Genomic DNA, 15,931 nt, shown 5'->3' with positions numbered 1-15,931 from the left:
GTCACTGAAGCCACAGGCAACACAGTTTAATTGAATTCACAACCCACTATCATAAGAAAGGAAACAGAAGTAAAAAGGTCTTAATAAACGAAAAAAGGTACTAAATTTCCGCTTCTTTCTGGAAGTATTAAATGGAAATATGACTACAAAGAACATAATTTGAGAGTGAACAACTACTACATTCCCTTCAAATGCACAGGACATATCTCACCAAATTCTACAGAAGTATTTGAACAGAAATTTTTTTCAGGAAAATTAACTAATTACAGAACAAGACTTACAAGGTTTAACTATGGTAAAAATTGCCAGAAACCTGTAAACCGATTGCAAGTGGAACAGAAAAAAATCCAGGCTAATATTCTACGGAATAAAAAATAAAAGATTGCTGTAAGAAATGAAATAGCATAAAAGTTGTGAAGTAGATGCAAGAACAGAAGATAAAATATATTTCATAGAAACTTTAGAATTTGTATACTGCAAAACAAGACAATTGGATTGTTTAAAAAACTGTATGTTCATCAGAGCACATAAGCCTAGTGAGGCTAATTAAAAGTGTTGACACCTAACATAGACCAAAAGAAAGGTAAATGAGAATTTTCTTGAATTATATTCATAATTTCCGTATTTTTATGTTAGACCAGTTTGTTCTGTTACATAACTTGGCTTATTTGGAGAACATTAACACTGCTGGCAACAATAAGCGCTCATGTAACAGGTGCAAAATATACTCACAAAAAGCTGGGAAGCACACTATAACACAGTTACTGCGGAAGTTGAAACACATTTTCATATAGGAAAAACTAAATTTTGGAAACAAAACCCCAGCAACTATCAATGAGTATCTCCTGCTCAGCTGAATCATGAAATTACAAAAACTTTGCAACTTACACAGAATAGCTATGCTAAGCACAACTTCAGTAGTAGCTAGCACTGAATTAGATTTTTAACAAAATACTCATTATGTTCTGAAAGTCTGCTTTTTAACTTTTTTAAAAACTTGTCCCGTATATCCAAATTTCTTTCAGTCTAAAACAGAATCAAACTAAAACAATCTGAAATGGGATGTAAAAACGTCAGTCCAATTCATAGAGCTAATATGACAAAGGGGCATGAAATGGGCATTAAACAAGGACTACAAACAGATGCCAGGAAGCACTTTTGTTCCGCAAGCAGTAACTGTGTGGAACGGGCTGCAAGGCAAGTTCATTGAGGTAAGACATTTGGACTGAGAAAGATGCCATCGAGTGGGAAAGCAAGTGCCATGGGAGAGAAAGAAGATAAACTACTCTGACTGGAAGAGCATCGTATTTCCAGTTTTTGGTCTTTAAACTAGAATATTTCTTTAAAGGTGGAGAGAAACAGTCGAAGATTGATATCAGAGTCTTCAATAGGAAAGCCAGCGGGAATCAAAAGGGACAACATTTTAACATGTTTATAAAATAACTAAATATCAGGATACTCCTTACAACGCTCTGACCTAATCACGGGGTGAAGAACATGTTTATAAGCAACCGCTCTTCTCAGGAGAATTGACGAGTCGGGAAGAAAGTGATGATTTCTTAAACATCGGCACGATAAAACCGGACAGAAACAAATGACACTCTGGAAACCTTAGCAAAAACCTTAATGCTGCTTTAAGGGAAGGATGTCAACAAGGAAGCAAACTATCACATATTAATGCAGAAGAGAAAATTCTCTTTTACTGTTTTGGTAACATCCAGTGATTCAATTTATCCCCAGTTAAAATGCATTTACACAATGGAACACAGAAGTCAGTTCAGTACCGTTAAGCAGAGTAGTCTGGGGGGACCTGCTGGGAGTAAAGCTTATTATCCACTCAGGGATTTGAGCAGTCGTAGTCTACAACCAATTTGACTTAAGGCAAAACACAGCTGCTACTTTGAAAGTTTCCTGCTGTGTAAGAAATAATTAAGGCTGTATGATCAGTATTCAACAAAGCATAAATAGCAAAGATGCCAAATTAATTCTACTTGCAAATAAAGAGTTAAGTGAAGTTGCATTACAGAATGGACTACATAATGTAGTTCAAAGGTGAAACAGAAGAGTTAAATAAGATGAAGTGTGTGTCAGAGGCCAGACTCTGAATCCTAACTATGCAACTGCAATGTTACTTCATGTTTTAGAAGTCCTTTACTCAAAAAGTAGAAGCTGTATGTTCCAAAATGAAGTTACAAATCTATATTTTGATTTAAGATATAGGAAAAAAAAAAAAGGAGCAGCAGCAGAACACACTTATCAATGTATGTACTGAAAAAGCACAGGCTCATTAAAGTTTTTACTACCAAGCTGGTACTACTAAAAAAATTATGGAGAAAGATGCGAGAGATGTCAATGGTAATACAGGTAATTCAGGGCAGTTCATCCTTAGAGCATCCTGACCTGAGCTTTGATTCTCTCCCCATGCAACCCCCCAAACCACAAATCATGCCAGGAATTCCCAGCCCAGGAATGGCACTTGGCCTGTCACTGTCCATGTGGGGACCAGGAGCTCAGTTTCTGATCACTGGACCACTTCCAGGTGGAAGGATATGTGGCCAGTTCACCAGGCAGCCTACATCGGCCCCACAGCTATTCCTCATCTCCTATAGAAGAGATGTTGTGAGACAGATGGAAGTGCTCCATGGACTAGAATCAACCCGTAAGTTGTCTGTTGGACCAGACTCTGTTAAGTCATTAGGAAGCTAATAATTTTAACACTGCTTAAAAACATCCCCCTGCCACACACCCACCCCCCTACAGTTTTTGCCAAATATAAAGTTAGACTTGCATATTCTTGACAGAAGGCAGTCAGACAATTAGAAGAGGGCTGAAATATCTGCTTGAAACAGGGATTCCCCAGGGAAAACTTAAAGATCATGCAAACTCAGGTTTGCGCTAGCAGGTTGCTACTGCTCCTTTAGTTAACAGAAGGCAAAGCTTAGGACAGGGATAAATTTTATACTTCCAGGATATACATCCTCTGGTTGAGGACACTGTAGATGCCATCCGCTTACATTTAATTTATTCATTTTGATTAAAAATGCCAGGCCATAATTCCTCATAATTTTTTTTTTAAACTAGCACTTTCAAAATGGCTAATTACACCTGTGTATTCTCTGGGGCTTTTCTTATGAAAACAATATGAAATTCAATTATTCTATGATTTTTAATTGCTCTGGATTATTTTTCCAGCTTTCCAGACACAGCTTCTCACTTTCAGATTTGATAGAATTTTTTCTCTTACCCTTCTAAGCACACAAAGACAATCCTGCCGTTGCCTTCCCAAAGAAGCTGCTGAACCCCAGCTTCCTGGAAAGCAGGATCTGTGGCCACATATATGTCAGAAGATAAAACAGACCAGGGCACGTAGCCACGCTCTGGGCTTGGAACCAGTGAGCATGGTACAGCTCGTGGCTGTACAACTGAAATCCTATCCCTCCAAAACAGCCTGGCCAGATCCAAACAGCCTTTTGGAAATGGTCCACCGTCTCCACTGACCCCAGAGCTATGCTTAGGCATTATCTGGGAGAGTGTTAGTTGGCACAGGACAAAACTGTGTCACGAACAGTACTAAAAATGTAACAGTACAGTCTCATGCCATATCCATTCCTTATTTAGTTCCTACTATGAACATGCCACACAATTATAGTACCCAGTTGCTGCTGGAGAACATCGTTTTTAGAAGTTAATTCCATAAGTAGCCAATGCATTTCAGAGTTAACAGGTCACCTTTTCCAGGCATTATAGTTTCTGGCTTTAATATCACATCCTCACCTAGGTGGTTGTTGCTTTCAAATCACGAGAACAGAACCAAATAAACATGTAACAGTTGAGCATTTGTGTTTCTACATGTATCATATGCAGCACGTGAAAATCTGCACTCTCTAGGTTTTGGACTTTTTTAATGTGTTCAGACAGACTGAAGATGAGCATCTGACTTCTTAATTTCAGCAAGCCTGGATTGCTGCCAGTATAACATTGGTCCAGACTGTCAGCTGGTATAAAGCAGGCATAGCTCTACTGACAGCATCCCAATGCACAGCAGCTGAGACTCTGCTTCTCCAACCTTTACCCACATTGGGGTGGTGGGCAAGGAAGAAATGCAAACGCTTTACAAGATTACTGTTTCAGGAACAAGTTTGCTGTGTTTTCTTCAATAATTCACAAACTTATCTATGTCTTCACGAATTCGTTTCTTTCTTCTAAATCAGAAATCCCAACTTACTAAAAAAAGAAAAAAAATGCAAACCTGAATCAAAAACATTTACCCTCAATTTGCACAAAAAGAGGCACAAAACGAAGCACAAGCAACAAGTCTTTGTAAACACAAGAGAGACATATAAAAATTTTCCAAAGGAAAACATGACTGCCCTGGTGCAAGTTTGGATGTAAATATTATACTTAGCAAGAATCACTGTGTTTACAACTTTGTATAGATATAAGTGATAACGCAGTGTCACAGGGTACTGAAAAATCACACTGACAGTACAAAAACATACACCCCTTTCACAGCTGCTTACCTGCAGATCATCTCACTACATGCTTCTCCATTCCCAACTCTGGTTACCTTGGAGTAGTCTTGAAAGTGTCACGGTATTGACAAAACTGCATATTATTCTGTAAAACCTTGACCAATCATTTGTAACTGTTGGAATATTGGCTGCCAATCTGGTCCAGTGAGTCCACCTAATAGTTCACCTGCTCCAACCTGATAGTTCCAGATGATGAACTCCCACACCCCGATTTACCTGGGAATACTTCAATCGTAGTGCCTTGAACTACAGATACAATTTCTGTCTTTCAAAAAGAAGAAAAGATGACACATCTACCCCAACTGTGACATCAACACTCAACTAAAGACCATCGCTCCAATTAACCAGAAAACTCACTATCAGATCTTCCAAGAAAAACAACCAAAAACCTAGAACACAACAAAAACCCTCCCACATAAGTGAAGTAACAAATGCATTAAATCTCAGTGATGATAATACTGCTGGCATGAGACAAACATCTGTTTCTCACAGATCTTGGCCTACATCCTAGTTCTGATGTGGAAAAAAAAATTAATAAACCAGCTTGAAGAAAAAGAAAATGTGACTTTAGATCCAGAATTAGTACAGTCCTTTCGCTCTGTTCTCAGGATACCTATGGTGACACTAGAAAAGGTTGATGCTAGGAAATGACTGCTCATTACTATTTCATTTTCTCCAGCTCCCTTTGGACTCCTTGACAAAATGCTTCACTTCATAAGAAAGTAAATGTTTGGGTCAAAGATCTCCACTTTTCACAGCTGTCAAAGAAAAAAAGTCTAGTTTCCACGGGTAGATCCATTCTGCTGTGATTTCTAAAACATCTTGTGTTGGACAGAGAAAGAAGAGAGACAGCTAATTTACATGCCTCCATGTCAAATCGTTTCACAGCATCAGTAAGTAAAGGGAACGTACAAGGCTGACTAAAGCCAAGCTGATCAATACTATGAATCATTGACTCAGAGATGGTTTTAAGCGCACATGGAGGACATCAGCAGGCAGCATGGTTGAAGCTGACAGCTTGAGACCATCCTGCACATTCCGATGCCGTATCAGGAGCCCATTGAACACCACCCAGTAACCCATGGCAGATGCTGTGTGGAACTTACTTAGAGCTGTTAATTGCCTTTGCTCTATGGAGAAAATGTGACCCTCACCAGTGGGAGGGCTATGCTTTTTGTCAGAATATGTCAAAGGAAGTCAGGCGACTCTTGCTTTACTGTACACTGAAAATCACTGTAAGACTGCAGAGCAAGTGGGCACAAGGACTTCTCCAGTCATGGAAAGGCAGCGACATGTCCAGATTTGATTTCTGGGCAAGTCTTCAGAGAATCACCTGAATAGTCTGTTTTCTGGAAAACTGGAGATGAAATATTTTTTAACAGTGCAAAATTAAGCAATAAACTTAGGCATGCCTTCTTACAGTCACTGGCACAAGATGGGAGAACACCACACAGTCATTCTTTAACCACCAACAGGAAAGTGTCTGCAGGTTTGGAGGACAGCCTAAACCCCGAGAACTGGGATTTTTATTCTTCTTTCCAAACTCATTTATATGTAACTTCCCTTCAGAATCTCTCATCCATACAGAGAGGGTGGAAAAAAAAAAGAAAGAAATTATTAGAGGAATGAAATGTTTTACCTCAATGTCAGCTGAAGGAAATACTACCACATGCTCTGCTAGTAATATCACATTAAACACAGAAAGCAGAATGTCTCGTACCGTGTACAGGAGACAAAGCTACCTGAATAACCTCCCCCCAATCCTCGCCTTGTGATTCTCTCTAAAGCGAGTCATATGGCAGCAGTTTTCTCCTTTTATGGGCAAAAAAAAAAAGGAGAAAGGAAGTCAGCACCCCAAGCGGGACTGCATTGCCACATGAATCAAGAAGTTCAGCGCTGTACTACTAACTCACTCATCCCTACCTCAGTGCATTAAGAATATATACTCTGAGAGATGGATACCATGAATCAACTGCCATTTACTTAATGCATATATAATTACATGTCACCAAGTGTTTCACGCTGAACTCGTCACTAGAGAATGTATTAAAAACTAAAGGATAGAGGGCATGTAATATATTTGCATTTGCTTATCTACCATCTCCTTTCTTCGTGTGAATGTCCTGTTGATAGCATGAGAACCTCTTCTTTGGGAAACAGCTGTAGTGGTAGTATGACTCAGAGCAGCAATTAAAATTATAGTACTTTCTACCGCACGTATTTCCATAGGCGTCCCACACCACCCTGCTGCCCACCACCCACACTCAGCTCAGTCCACCTCCCTTTTGCTCAGCAGCTCTCCAGGACGGAGTCAGGGAAAGTTACTAATGATCTGACATACCAAATTTGGCTTTTTTGACAGAACTGTGGAAATTTCATTAGCTCAATGCTATGGAAAGGTAAATGACATACAGAATTCCCTATGTATCAGGCAAAAAAGGAATAAAAGCCTTGTTGTTCTTTTACCAATAAAAAGAAAGAAATCATTGTTTCTGCCTCAATAACCGATATTAGAGTTAAAAGCCTAAATCATGACGACACCTACCCATAAATAGCTAAAGAATTGAGAAGTTATAAGGAAACCCATCTCCTCTCCATGCACAGAAGATGGGATCAAGAATTTGTAAGAACTCCCATCTCCTCCCCCAGCACGGGCAACAGGGCACATCAGCCAGACCACCATAGTGTACACACAGCCACCCACAGGACACCTGCACACATCTTCTGTGGAGTCAGGGAATGTATTTATCAGCCTTACAGGTACCCATCGTTGATTCAGAACCACCTTGCTTTCCCTCAGTTGCTCATGTGCAATCATTCTGAGTTTTATTTGAATATTGCAACTTAATATTTGACTGCTTTGTTTGGGAGTGATCCTGAAAACAACTGAATTCAATTACATGAGTTATGCTTGGTGGGTCACAGCCCACGCATCAAAGTTAAAATACAGATAAGCATTCCCAGGGTCAAAGTTTCTGTCCTTAAAATATATATATTTTTTCTTTTTTTACAGAAGGAAACAGTCTCCCTGGTTATCAGATCATTATCAGGTCAGATCATATAGCCAAAACAGCAGAGTTCACTAAGGAGTTTAAAAGAATCCCATCATTTTTGAAGTCTAACATTGCTCTTACAGAGAAAACTGAATTTGTTAAATATACGTATATATGTATTTCTTATTGTTAAAGATTACCATTTGCTCCTTGGAAGCTTTGAAGTGTTACCAGTGTGTATTTAATTCTCTTTTGACAAATGTTATTTCAGTACAAACATCAAATATTTCTTTAAAAAGTAGTATTTTAACCTGTAGGTGTCCCTTTGCCTTATGAATAAATTAGAAGACATGGAATAACAGCAACCACAAAAGTACAAACACTTTATTACGACTGTGGTGACTCAGACTGCCAGGATTTGGCAGCCCACAGTGTTCCTCAGCAGCAGAACAAAAGGGGACTTTTTTTTGGTGGATTTACTTTTAGTTCACTAAAGGACAACATGATACTGTCTGTGCTATAATGAATCAAAACCTCAGTAAAACAAAGGCGTAAGTAGTCAGACCCCAACCATTTTTTGTCTCACAGTATAAAAGTGGACAAGCAGATTACCTATACTTCTAAGGCCCCTAATATGTGAGCTCCCTCCCTGTCTTTTCGGAAAAAAATAAATAAAAGTAGTAATATTATCTAGTTGCAGAAATACAAATCAGTTCTACAGGCAACATATTCCCAGAATACTTCAAGATCAGGAAATATTTTCTATTTTCCTCTTGAATACAAGAGGTTGATACAAAATAGTAAGTGGATTTTTTAACACCTTCTCTAATTAAAAACATAAACCCCGTAGACCTAAGTATCGTACTCTAACAAAATCTCTCAAGTATTCAGAGCATGAAACACATTTTGAAAGACTCGTTTTCCAGCATCCCCATCATGATCTCATTCGGAACGGCAAACCATCCCTGCAGTAATTGGCATTACAGAGCTCCGCTGCAGCGTGGCCTTGTGAGAGGCTGAGGGAAGTGTTCCAGTCCTACAGGGCATTTATACTTTAGTAATAAAAACATAAGAAAAACGGTTACAGAATATCAGCTCCCATTTCCTCTGCTGCCACAATATTAGGGAGATGATTACAGACTTATTTCCAGAAGCTTCTAAAGATGCCAACATCCGTCATGAAATCTTTATTTGAAGGAGTCACCGACAGTCTACAGATGATCCTTGAAGCAAAACACTGTGCAATTACAAAGCAATACAGCACAAGGAGTCGGATCGTGTGTATGTGGGTGGGAGAAAGTATAACTGAGACAAAATGAGACTTTCCTGGAAATAAATCATAACAAATTTAACAGTCTAGCCTTCTAAAATCTAAACAGGTTTGAACAACTGTGAGGAATATTATTATAAAATTTTCCCCTCACCATTGCCTCCCTCCCCCAATTTCCACAGCATTAAACAAACCCCCTCCGAAAAATTAGGACTAGCAAATCATCTGTACCAGATAAATATCACTGCACATCTCTCATGGAAGCTATTTAAACACAATTCTGAAATCAATTTACTGGAGATAGCATCATATGGATCAGTTACCAGAAAGAATTTTCCTTATTCTCCAAAACCAATTCAGCTCCATAAGTGGCACCATCACTCAGCATTTCATACCAGCTAACAACCGACAGTAATGAATTTTTGCCCCACAGCTTCACACCGCTATTAATATGCATGAAAGAAACCAGGAGACGAACTTCCTCCCTCCCTTTCCCAGAAAGCCATTAACTCAAGCTAACCTCCCAGACTTAATCTGGGGCGGCTGCAAAATGAAAATGGGCTAGGTACCAAATACACTTGCAATAAAGAAAATAAAACAGAAAGCAGGTTTTCTTTGAAATGTCTTTGAAAAACAAGAAAACAACCCCTTCCTCCCGCTTCTCAGTCTAACCACATTCAGGCTAGAAAACCTGTGTGTCTTAGGACACTACTGGGACGTGGTTCTTCTGGCCATCTTGCATCTGCTAGCCAAGCATAGACACAGTGGATATCGTAAAGCATCTCAGCAAAGATGAGACACCTATGCTGGACAACTGTATCAAACCAGGCTCAAATTGTGTTCTAACCCCAAAATAAAGACTTTCTCCTGAAGGGAACCTCAGTCTTGCCAAATTCTGGCCTTCATTCCCCAAAAATCTACACTTTTCTTAGATTTACTAGTGCATATGAGACTAGAAGCACAAAATGGACCCACAGGAGAATTTTGAACATGGCTACAATGAATTTGGGTATATAATAGAAACTATAAAATAACTGGGATAGTAAGCAGGAAGCCATCTAACCTGACAGGAAACAAAGTTGTGAAGGCTGTACCTTAAACGTCACCTATCCTAGAAGCTCAAGAGGTACCTATGTTATTAAAAAGGGTTGTAAAACCTTCAGGCCTCCCCAGGAGCAAGATACAAAGTCACCCCTTTCACAAGCTGATGAGGAAAGGAGTCATACAATTTTGAAGTTTCGGATGAGAAGGCAGAAGCATGCCCCCAAGCACCATCGAGCAATTTAAGAGCATCAGGAAAGCAACCACAGAGGAAGTAAAAGTGGGCGGTAGGCTCTTTTCAGGCGAAGAGGCTGGCTCACAACCACATCTCTGCATGCAAGGGTAGTGCCCTAACCCACAGACTATAGTCTGTCCTAGACTATTCCTGCTGAAGCTATGAAACGGAAAAATATTTACTGGATCAAAGAATGAAACACCCATAGAAACCAGATTTCCCTCAACTCAGCTGAATGCCTTGATCACAGGGCAGGAGTCACTCTCCCTCTGGCCTAATTAATTACTTCTTTCAAAGTAACACAGTTACAGGTGAAATGAAGGACAGCTTATGACATGCTGCTTGTTGCACTCTCCTGGGAAGAGGGAGATGTGAGCTCAAGTTACTTCAAGCTGAAAAGGGTATAGAGAATCAAGCTTCATACTTCATGGGTAAGGGATGTAACTAATGCACCATCGAATACAAGGACAAGAAGGAGAGAGAAACATCATTGCAAATGCTTCTTCCTCGAGTTTGAGTAAATAGCTTACACTTACTTATTTCTTAGCAAAACAAGCTTTTCAAATCCTGAGGGAACATTCCCCGTCTCCAGATGCCAAAGGCAGTTAGGCAGGAGAGAGATGCCACTCTCCAGACTGGTCACGGTGGTAACAGCTCTGGATGGATGAAGAAATGAAGCTCTGTGCATCTGATTTTCTTTACAGTAAAAAATAAAGACAGCAGTGTGCTTTCAGACATGAGTTTTAAGAACATCCACCTTAGCTTTGAGGCATCTAATTGTAAAATAGGCCACTCAAATAATTTATGAATTCAGGCTGTGATTCAACAGGGAGAAGGATTTCCCCCCCCCAAATCTCATAAATTATATATAAAAAAAGCTTCTAACAACTACTTAAATTTTAAGTTAAACCTATGTGTATCAGAGAGCTATAGGAGAGTACAGAATGGCTGTTATCTAAAATGTGTAAGTCTACACATCCCCTTAAATACTGAACCACCTCCACAGTGTTATTAAATTGTGCAAACTGCAATGCCCAGATATGACTCAGTCATCCAGAGCTCACCACAAACAAACAGGGCACCAAACTCAAGATCCCAGTATGCTACATGCCATATTCTAGACATGCCGTATCGACACTTCATAAGGCCTGAGGGACATACATTCATGAATTACATTTATTAACTTAAGACTTTAACCAAACCAGACTAGCACTTGTGATAGGCACACCTAACACCACAAGTTCCACTGCTACTGGGACCTTCAAAATGAACTTTTCACATTTTACAAACTTCACAAATTCATTACACAGATTTACTCAAAAATAAGCCTCGGACTTACGCATTAGCTTCACCTCTTGCACTGCCATTCATCCAAACCATGATGTTAAAAAGTCAACCTGTATATTGCCACTACGAACAGCCCTACACAAGTATTATCACAGACAGGAAGAAAAGGATAAAATGCACAAAGAAGTCCCATAGAGCACTGGTTATGTAGTCTGTTGACAAGTTCATAAATTAGACAAGAATATTTCAGCCATCAGCACGCAAAAGTAGCCATTCCTGAATTAAGGTAAGACTAACTGATATTTAACTTAATGTAAACATGAAGATACCAACCACGAGATTATTTTGAAACTTTTAAAATCCACAATAATAAATAAAAATCATTCAAGCACCTGTGTTTCAGTGCTGCACTAGGTCACATCTGTCCTAAAACATATTTGTCCTATATCTATTACTGTTATTTTTCCTGTAGAAGCAACTACTGCTACCAGTTTAAATCAAGAACTTGTATATAAAGTATATAAAGACAGAAAATAAGACACGTTTTTCATTTTAATTGGAAGTGTGAATTGGAATTCTGTGAAAGTAGAAGAATGGCAAATTCAGTACTTCACAAGAATTAGGACCTGTACATCTCGCATCATTTACATTGCTCTCATCACCATTCACATGACTGCATAGCAGCTTCTATTACAATTTTAATTTAAACAACAAAATTCAAATTTATGACTGCGTTTTTTTGCAACTCTCAAGCTGCGCCATATATTAAATATTTTAATTCATGCCTCTCAAACTGTTTTCTCTGATTTAATGTTACTGTTTTGCATTCCTAGATAACATGAGTAGAAAGCACTGCTAAAAGAATGATTAACAATACTGAAACAGATCCAAATACATACTGAATTCAGTACGGACGAAACACTAGGAGGTTTTGGCTCCTTCAAATCAACATATATTATTAGTATGCATATTCCCCTGTCCACTGATGTTATAGGTCACATTGACACGCTCAGTTTGTCTCCAGGGATTTAATAGGAGACCTAATGATGTCTGGATTGCATACAGGTTTTGGATATAGAATAACATTTTTCTGGTTTTTATAAAATGTGAACTGAATGATCAAGTTCATGTGCTACTGCATGCAATATGCACCTAGTGCTAAAGAATGCCAGTGATTCTACAAAACTCTTTTACAGTTTCTCTAAAAGCTCTAATTAAAAGGGTATTTGGAAATAGATATAAATATGATTGATTAAAGGTCTTATTTATAGTATCTATACACCTATAAAATATGATTTCTGTTAAAGTATGGGAATTGTGATTAATCTAAAAAACATCTAGTATTTTTGACACACATTTTAAGCTCTCATTTTGTATAACACATAACATGTGGAAATCTGCAACATACTGCACATGCAAATCCTCCATGTCTTTGTGAGACTACCATACTGCTGAGGACAAGATATTTCAGCCTGACAAAACAGTGTCAAAAAATGATGTCATGAAGACAAGCTAAGCACACTAACAATGAATTATCTTCCCAGCACTGTAAAATTCACGAATAGACTCACTATTATGGCAAAATGACATCTGCTGACAGTAACTATGCAGTAGTATCCAAGATGATCACCATTTTTCCTTTGTGAATTAACCAAGTATTTTTTATTCTAATTACTGGCATACATTGTCTTTTTAATCATATGCGGTTTGTTTATTTTCTGTTTTTAATAAAGAACAGAAGTTCACAGAAAAAACGAAGCATCACTGCAAAAACAGCACAGGAGGGCAGTGAAAAAGTACAGAGCAGAATACAATAAAATACTGAGCAGTCATTAAGAAACCATATAAGTTACCCAGAGAGCCTCGCTTATACTTGCTGTAGTTTACATTTAAGTGAAACCTTAAGGACCAAATAAACTATACTACAGTGGTTCAAATTGAAGAATTTTATTCTTAGTTGCTACTTCATGCTTTTTATGAATTTAAGTCAAACCCTTCATGCTATTCCCATAATCTATAATTTCATTTCATTAAAACATTTTTTTAAAGTCTACCCTAGGAAAGGGTAGTGAGTAGTAGGGCTTTATCATTAGTTTTTAATGGGCTTTATCATTAGTTTTTAATTCGGGCCTGGTGAGGTGGGGGGGGTAGGGGTATTACAGGAGAGTAGAAAGGAGAATCAAACACGAGAAATTACAAAGTTTATTCCTTAAAAAAATAAAGAAGTACATTGCTAATGTATAAGTCTTCCTTACACGTTATAAAAAATATAAAAGTTAGCATAACAGAGAAAAGGGAACTATCAGCTTGGTTCTCCCCTGTGTAATATGAGTTGGGGTATTTTTGTAGAGCAGTGCTGAGCATGTGAAATTCTTTGCCCACAAGGCAACCTCATGTCACGGCAGCATTTCATTCCAGATCTCCCCACCTAAGGGTTCACAGCCAAAGCCGTTTTCATTTTTTTCTGACCTCGCAGATGGTGAGAACAGGAGAAGCAATGCAAAAACATCCCTGTCCCCCTTAACTTACCCTTTCCCCATACACATACAAACTGCCTTTAGCAGCTGGTAAACAAAAACAGAGTGCAAAGATTGGTTGTATGGCAATCAAAGACTACCAGGAACAGGCTGGAAACCAACCCACATCACCACCCTCGGGAAGTTATTAGCAACACCACTGAAAGCACGTGAAGTTAAGAGTCTTGCTGTGTTGCCAGTGAATTATGGAGCATTTGATTTTATACAGTGGCATCATGTCTCACCGAGTCCTTAGCATAACAAACCCCAGATAAATAAAATTAAAGCTAAATGGTCTTGAAATTAAGTTAGGGAAAAAAATAAAAATAGGAAGAATAGATGCAAGCGTGGTATCTGTTCACTGTAACACATCTCAACGTGGACAGAGATTCAAATGACGAGATGAATGCAGTATTACAGATCGTGTTTTTCATCTCACGTCTAAGTACGTCCCTCTGGAAACACCGCGTTTATAGCACCCCGCATCCCACAAACACTAGCAGCTGGGATAGAAAGTTTGAGGTATAATCAAAGTTGTGAATTTAATCCCCCCCTCTCCCCCCACTACAGCAGAGGCGTACTTACTCCAGGAAGGCACTACGACGTGTTGTTTGATGGATATCCTCGGCCAGTGTTAGAGTTAAGCCAGGCTTCCCGGGGCCCGGGTGCAGGCAGAGACAGGTCCCCGCACCGGCGCTGCCCTCCCCTGCAGCCGCGGCGGCTCCGGCATTCACCGGCCGGCAACGCAAACCCAGAGACCTCCACCCTGCAGGGCCTGTGCCCGGGGGAAGCGTCTCCCCCGGCTGGGGCAAGGCCAACGGGGGAATCTCCGCGGGGGCTCGCACCGCAACCGATGCCTTTCCAAACGCAGCCAGTAGCCGAGCCGAAGCGAGCCCTCCCAGCGCCCACCGCCCCGGTGCTACAGGAGCTGGCAACGGTCTAGGGCCGGCGCCTTCCCAGGCAACAGTTGGCTGTGTCCCCCGACGTCCCCCCCGCCACCGCCTGTCCGCCCCGGCCCCGCCGCCAGGCCGCCCCCGCGGCGGCGGTGCGAGGGGCAGGGGCAGCCGCGCCGCCTGCGGCCAGGGCCGGCCGGGGAGGGGTGACCCTGGACCGCGGAGCGGGCACAAAGGCGGCTGCGAGGGCTCAGCGGAGATGGCAGGGGGGCGAGGGGAGCCCTCCGGGAAGAGAAAGCCCAGGGGCTGCAGAGCCCCGCCCCGCTGCGGCGGGGTTGATGCGGGGGGCGCTGCGGGAACGAACGGCAGAGGCAGCTCAGCCCGCCCGCCCCCACGCAGCCCCCGGGCGGGCGGCGGCAGCCGGCCCCGCCGTGCCTCCCCCCGGCTTACCTGAGCCGCCCGTCGCCGCTCGCCGCTGCAGGGACCCTCGTCCATTCCCCGCGCCTCGGAGACAGCCGGCGGCGCTGCGCTGCGCGGCGCGGCCCAGCCCAGCCCGGCCCGGCCCAGCGCGACGCTCGCAGGCCCGCCCCGCGGTGGCTGCGTGCGGCTCCCGCCGGCGGCCGGCCCCGGGCGGGCGGGCGGGCGCGGCTCCCTCGGACCCGCCTCCCGCCGCCGCGGGCTGAGGGGGGGCGAGGCGCCCTCCGCTGCTCCCGAGGGAAGGAGGTGTCCCCGGGACGGTGGCAGATGGGGAAGGGGAGACGCGGCGGCGCGGCTCTGAACAAGGGGAACGGGGAGAAGAGGCGGCGGGGAGGGGGGTCCCCCACCTCCGCACAGACCTTACGCGGGGACCGTCAGGCTCTCCAGCCCGGCGGGTGGGGGGGGCTGGGGTGTCTGCTTAGAAATAAGGGCAGGGAAACGTGCCGCTGTCACCCGTGCTGCACCCCAGCCGGGGGCCATCGGCCCTGACCCAAATCCGCCCCGTTTCGCAGAGATCCCATCCACTCTCTTCCCTGCATGTGGGCTCTTTTTTTTTTTTTTTTTTTTTTTTGGGGGGGGGAGTCGGGAGTGTGTGTGTGTGTGTGTGTAAATGAGTTCAGCGGGACTGCGAATACATTTTTTGCATTTCGGGCTTAGCAGGAGGCAGTACTTCCTCAAGATGTCAAA

General features: G+C 41.8%; 1 protein-coding gene across 9 annotated transcripts in view; it reads right to left on the bottom strand.

Annotated features, from left to right (window-relative positions):
* Positions 1–15,308, bottom strand: part of CYRIA (CYFIP related Rac1 interactor A) — a 58,876-nt gene extending 43,568 nt beyond the window's left edge. For 4 of the 9 annotated variants that reach the window (XM_076332743.1, XM_076332740.1, XM_076332746.1 and 1 more), the window contains exon 1: positions 15,218–15,238. The gene's annotated coding sequence lies outside the window, so the exon portion shown is untranslated. Of the gene's footprint in view, positions 1–14,459; positions 14,768–15,217 lie in introns of those variants that run through there. The other 5 variants (XM_076332748.1, XM_076332749.1, XM_076332750.1 and 2 more) reach the window with 4 other exon arrangements.
* Positions 15,309–15,931: the final 623 nt, after the last annotated feature.

Source organism: Aptenodytes patagonicus, chromosome 3, assembly GCF_965638725.1.
Source record: "Aptenodytes patagonicus chromosome 3, bAptPat1.pri.cur, whole genome shotgun sequence".
NCBI lineage: Eukaryota > Metazoa > Chordata > Aves > Sphenisciformes > Spheniscidae > Aptenodytes > Aptenodytes patagonicus.
Note: the sequence above shows the minus strand (reverse complement) of the source record. Positions and strands in the feature narration are given on the sequence as shown.